We start from the raw sequence: 6436 nt of genomic DNA, 5'->3' as shown, positions 1-6436 counted from the left end.
GCCCATCAAACACTCCCAGAGCAGGTTGAGCACAGCTTAGGAATAGAGTATAGTTCCTTCAACATTCTCTCTCTGTCTTCCTCTCTCTGTCTCTCCCTCCTGCTATCTCTGACACGGGGAGAGAGACAGAGGGAGAGAGGGTTAGATATGCAGACAGAGAGAGTGCTGTGGAGAGGGACAAGGTTGGAGAGAGAGAGATTGCGGGTTCGATTGAAAGGGAGAATGTAAGAGAAATTAATTTGATGTGAAGGCACTGCTGTGTGAACAAACATTTAAGAGACAGGTGTGGAGACAGAAACATCGGGAGAGATCTCTGTCTCTCTCTCTGTCTCTCCATCTGTCTTTCCCTCTCTGTCTCTCCCACACTCTCCATCTCTCTCTGTCTCTCCATCTGTCTTTCCCTCTCTGTATCTCCCACTCTCTGCTTCTCTCTCTGTCTGTCTCTCTGTCCCTCCATCTGTCTTTCCCTCTCTGACACTCCCTTTCCCTCCTTCTATCTCTGTTTCTCTCTCTCTGTCCCTCCATCTGTCTTTCCCTCCCTGTCACTCCCTGTCTCTCCTTCTATCTCCGTTTCTCGCTCTCTGTCCCTCCATCTGTCTTTCCCTCCCTGACACTCCCTTTCTCTCCTTCTATCTCTGTTTCTCTCTCTCTGTCCCTCCATCTGTCTTTCCCTCCCTGACACTCCCTCTCTCTCCTTCTATTTCTGTCTCTCCCTCACTGTGCCTCCATCTGTCTTTCCCTCTCTGTCTCTCCCAATCTCTCCTTCTCTCTCTGTCTTTCTCTCTCTGTCTCTCCCAATCTCTCCTTCTCTCTCTGTCTTTCTCTCTCTGTCTCTCCATCTGTCTCCCGCCCCCACCCCCATCACACGCTCTCTCTCTTTCTGTCTCTGTCGCACTCTCTTTATTCCTCCATCTGTCTTTCCCTCCCTGTCTCTCCATCTCTCTCCTAATTACTGTCTGTCTCTCTCTCTGTCTCTCCATCTGTCCTTCTCTCCCTGTCACACCGTCTCTCTCTCTCTCTCTCTCTCTCTGTCCCTTCTTCTGCCTTTCCCTCCCTGACACTCCCTCACTCTCCTTCTATCCCTGTCTCTCTCTCTGTCTCTCTCTCTCTCTGTCCCTCCATCTGTATTTCCCTCCCTGACACTCCCTCTCTCTCATTCTATCTCTGCCCCTCTCTCTCTCTCTCTCTCTCTGTCTCTCCATCTGTCTTTCCCTCCCTGTCACTCCCTCTCTGCCCTTCCATCTCAGCCTCTCTCTCTCTGTCTCTCTCTCTGTCTGTCTCTCACTCTGTCCCTCCATCTGTCTTTCCCTGTCTGTTTCTCATTCTCTCTCCTTCCATCTCTGCCTCTCTCTCTCTGTCCCTCCATCTGTCTTTCCCTCTCTGTCTCTCACTCTCCCTCCTTCCCTCTCTGTCTCTCTCTCTCTGTCTTTCCATCTGTCGTTCCTTCACTGTCTCTCCCTCTCTTTCCTTCCCTCTCTGTCTCTGTCTCTCTCTCTGTCTCACCATCTATCTTGCCAACCCCTGTCACTCCCTCTATCTCCTTCTATCTCTGTCTCTCACTTTGTCACTCCATCTGTCTTTCCCTTCCTGACACTCCCTCTCACTACTTCTCTCTCTCCTCTCTCTCGCTGCCTCTCTCTCTGTCTCTCTCTCTGTCCCTCCATCTGTCCTTCCCTCCCTGTCACTCCATCTCTCTCCTTCTATCTCTGTCTCTCTCTCTGTCCCTCCATCTGTCTTTCCCTCTCTGTCTCTGCCTCTCTCTCCTTCTATCTCTGTCTCTCTGTCTCTGTCTATCCATCTGTCTTTCCCTCCCTGACACTCCCTCTCTGTCCTTCTATCTCTGTCTCTCTCTGATTCCCTTTATCCCTCCATCTGTCCTTCCCTCCCTGACACTCCATCAGTCTCATTCTCTCTCTGTCTCTCACTCTGTCTCTCCATCTGTCTTTCCCTCCCTGTTTCTCCCTCTCTCTCCTTCTCTCTCTCTCTCTGCCTCTCTCTCTGTCTCTCCCTCTGTCTCTCCATCCGTCCTTCCCTCCCTGTCACTCCATGTCTCTCATTCTCTCTCTGTCTCTCACTCCCTCCCTCCATCTGTCTTTCCCTCTCTGTCTCCCCGTCTCTCTTCTTCTATCTCTGTCTCTGCTTCTCTCTCTGTCTCTCACTCCATCCCTCCATCTGTCCTTCCTTCACAGTCACTCCATCTCTCTCCTCTCTCTGTCTCTCACTCTCTGTCTTTCCAACTGTCGTTCCTTCTCTGTCACTCCCTCTCTTTCCTTCCCTCTCTGTCTCTCTCTCTCTCTCTCTGTCTCACCATCTATCTTGCCAACCCCCTGTCACTCCCTCTATCTCCTTCTCTCTCTATCTCTGCCTCTCTCTCTGTCTCTCTCTCTGTCCCACCATCTGTCTTTCCCTGCCCTGTCACTCCATCTCTCTCCTTCTTTCTCTGTCTCTCACTTTGTCCCTCCATCTGTCTTTCGCTTCCTGACACTCCCTCTCACGACTTCTCTCTCTCCTTCTCTCTCTCTCGCTGCCTCTCTCTCTGTCTCTCTCTCTCTCTGTCCCTCCATCTGTCTTTCCCTCTCTGTCACTCCCTCTCTCTCCTTCTATCTCTGTCTCTCCATCCGTCTTTCCCTGTCTGTCTCTCCCTCTCTCTCCTTCTCTCTCTGTCTCCCTCTCTGTCCTTCCATCTGTCTTTCCCCTTCTGTCTCTCCCTCTCTCTCCTTCTCGCTCTGTCTCTCTCTCTGTCTCTCCAACTGCCTTTCCCTCTGTTTCTCTCCCACTCTCTCCTTCTCTCTTTGTCACTGCCTCTTTCTCTGTCACTCCCCCTCTCTCCTTCTATCTCTGTCTCACTGTCTCTGTCTCTCCATCTGTCTTTCCCTCCCTGACACTCCCTCTCTGTCCTTCTATCTCTGTCTCTCTCTGATTCCCTTTATCCCTCCATCTGTCCTTCCCTCCCTGACACTCCATCAGTCTCATTCTCTCTCTGTCTCTCACTCTGTCTCTCCATCTGTCTTTCCCTCCCTGTTTCTCCCTCTCTCTCCTTCTCTCTCTCTCTCTCTGCCTCTCTCTCTGTCTCTCCCTCTGTCTCTCCATCTGTCCTTCCCTCCCTGTCACTCCATGTCTCTCATTCTCTCTCTGTCTCTCACTCCCTCCCTCCATCTGTCTTTCCCTCTCTGTCTCCCCGTCTCTCTTCTTCTATCTCTGTCTCTGCCTCTCTCTCTGTCTCTCACTCCATCCCTCCATCTGTCCTTCCTTCACAGTCACTCCATCTCTCTCCTCTCTCTGTCTCTCACTCTCTGTCTTTCCAACTGTCGTTCCTTCTCTGTCTCTCCCTCTCTTTCCTTCCCTCTCTGTCTCTCTCTCTCTCTCTCTCTGTCTCACCATCTATCTTGCCAACCCCCTGTCACTCCCTCTATCCCCTTCTCTCTCTATCTCTGCCTCTCTCTCTGTCTCTCTCTCTGTCCCACCATCTGTCTTTCCCTGCCCTGTCACTCCATCTCTCTCCTTCTTTCTCTGTCTCTCACTTTGTCCCTCCATCTGTCTTTCCCTTCCTGACACTCCCTCTCACGACTTCTCTCTCTCCTTCTCTCTCTCTCGCTGCCTCTCTCTCTGTCTCTCTCTCTCTGTCCCTCCATCTGTCTTTCCCTCTCTGTCACTCCCTCTCTCTCCTTCTATCTCTGTCTCTCCATCCGTCTTTCCCTGTCTGTCTCTCCCTCTCTCTCCTTCTCTCCCTGTCTCCCTCTCTGTCCTTCCATCTGTCTTTCCCCCTCTGTCTCTCCCTCTCTCTCCTTCTCTCTCTCTCTCTGCCTCTCTCTCTGTCTCTCCCTCTGTCTCTCCATCCGTCCTTCCCTCCCTGTCACTCCATCTCTCTCCTCTCTCTGTCTCTCACTCTCTGTCTTTCCATCTGTCGTTCCTTCTCTGTCTCTCCCTCTCTGTCCTTCCCTCTCTGTCTCTCTCTCTCTCTCTGTCTCACCATCTATCTTGCCAACCCCCTGTCACTCCCTCTATCTCCTTCTCTCTCTATCTCTGCCTCTCTCTCTGTCTCTCTCTCTGTCCCACCATCTGTCTTTCCCTGCCCTGTCACTCCATCTCTCTCCTTCTTTCTCTGTCTCTCAGTTTGTTCCTCCATCTATCTTTCCCTTCCTGACACTCCCTCTCACTACTTCTCTCTCTCCTTCTCTCTCTCTCGCTGCCTCTCTCCCTGTCTCTCTCTCTGTCCCTCCATCTGTCTTTCCCTCTCTGTCACTCCCTCTCTCTCCTTCTATCTCTGTCTCTCCATCCGTCTTTCCCTGTCTGTCTCTCCCGCTCTCTCCTTCTCTCTCTGTCTCCCTCTCTGTCCTTCCATCTGTCTTTCCCTGTCTGTCTCTCCCTCTCTCTCCTTCTCTCTCTGTCTCCCTCTCTGTCCTTCCATCTGTCTTTCCCCCTCTATCTCTCCCTCTCTCTCTTTCTCTCTCTGTCTCTCACTCTGTCCCTCCATCTGTCTTTTCCTCCCTGACACTCCCTCTCTCTCCTTCTCGCTCTGTCTCTCTCTCTCTCTGTCTATCCAACTGCCTTTGCCTCTGTTTCTCTCCAACTCTCTCCTTCTCTCACTGTCACTGCCTGTTTCTCTGTCACTCCCCCTCTCTCCTTCTATCTCTGTCTCACTGTCTCTGTCTCTCCATCTGTCTTTCCCTCCCTGACACTCCCTCTCAGTCCTTCTATCTCTGTCTCTCTCTGATTCCCTTTATCCCTCCATCTGTCCTTCCCTCCCTGAAACTCCATCAGTCTCATACTCTCTCTGTCTCTCACTCTGTCTCTCCATCCGTCTTTCCCTCCCTGTTTCTCCCACTCTCTCCTTCTCTCTCTCTCTCTCTGCCTCTCTCTCTGTCTCTCCCTCTGTCTCTCCATCCGTCCTTCCCTCCCTGTCACTCCATCTCTCTCCTTCTCTCTCTGTCTCTCTCTCACTCTATCCCTCCATCTGTCCTTCCTTCACAGTCACTCCATCTCTCTCCTCTCTCTGTCTCTCACTCTCTGTCTTTCCATCTGTCCTTCCTTCTCTGTCTCTCCCTCTCTTTCCTTCCCTCTCTGTCTCTCTCTCTCTCTCTGTCTCACCATCTATCTTGCCAACCCCCTGTCACTCCCTCTATCTCCTTCTCTCTCTATCTCTGCCTCTCTCTCTGTCTCTCTCTCTGTCCCGCCATCTGTCTTTCCCTGCCCTGTCACTCCATCTCTCTCCTTCTTTCTCTGTCTCTCAGTTTGTTCCTCCATCTATCTTTCCCTTCCTGTCACTCCCTCTCTCTCCTTCTATCTCTGTCTCTCCATCCGTCTTTCCCTGTCTGTCTCTCCCTCTCTCTCCTTCTCTCTCTGTCTCCCTCTCTGTCCTTCCATCTGTCTTTCCCTCTCTGTCTCTCCCTATCTCTCCTTCTCTCTCTGTCTCTCACTCAGTCCCTCCATCTGTCTTTTCCTCCCTGACACTCCCTCTCTCTCCTTCTCGCTCTGTCTCTCTCTGTCTCTCCAACTGCCTTTGCCTCTGTTTCTCTCCCACTATCTCCTTCTCTCTCTGTCACTGCCTCTTTCTCTGTCACTCCCTCTCTCTCCTTCTATCTCTGTCTCTCTCTCTATCCCTCTATCCCTCCATCTGTCCTTCCCTCCCTGTCACTCCATCTCTCTCCTTCTATCTCTGTCTCTCTCTCTGTCCCTCCATCTGTCTTTCCCTCTCTGTCTCTGCCTCTCTCTCCTTCTATCTCTGTCTCTCTGTCTCTGTCTCTCCATCTGTCTTTCCCTCCCTGACACTCCCTCTCTGTCCTTCTATCTCTGTCTCGCTCTGATTCCCTTTATCCCTCCATCTGTCCTTCCCTCCCTGACACTCCATCAGTCTCATTCTCTCTCTGTCTCTCAATCTGTCTCTCCATCTGTCTTTCCCTCCCTGTTTCTCCCTCTCTCTCCTTCTCTCTCACTCTCTGCCTCTCTCTCTGTCTCTCCCTCTGTCTCTCCATCCGTCCTTACCTCCCTGTCACTCCATCTCTCTCCTTCTCTCTCTGTCTCTCTCTTGGTCTCTCCATCTGTCTTCCCACCCACCCCATCACTCCATCTCTCTCCTTCTACCTCTGTCTCTCTCTCACTCTATCACTCCATCTGTCCTTCCTTCACAGTCACTCCATCTCTCTCCTCACTCTGTCTCTCACTCTGTCCCTCCATCTGTCTTTCCCTCTCTGTCACTCCCTCCCTCTCCTTCTATCTCTGTCTCTCTCTCTGCTATCACTGACACTAGGAGAGAGACAGAGGGACGGAGGTTTAGATATGAAGGCATCGAGAGGGCTGTAGAGAGGGAGAAACTTGGAGAGAGAAAGAGATTGTTGAATTGGATGAAGAGGATAATGTAAGATATATTAACTTGATTAAATCCTTCACTGCTGTGCATACAAACATATTTGAGATCGGTATGGAGAGGAAAAAAACA

The sequence above is a fragment of the Heterodontus francisci genome, chromosome 21 (genome assembly GCF_036365525.1).
Source record: "Heterodontus francisci isolate sHetFra1 chromosome 21, sHetFra1.hap1, whole genome shotgun sequence".
Taxonomy (NCBI): Eukaryota; Metazoa; Chordata; class Chondrichthyes; order Heterodontiformes; family Heterodontidae; genus Heterodontus; species Heterodontus francisci.
The sequence above is the reverse complement of the archived record's forward strand: the minus strand, read 5'-3'. Positions refer to the sequence as shown.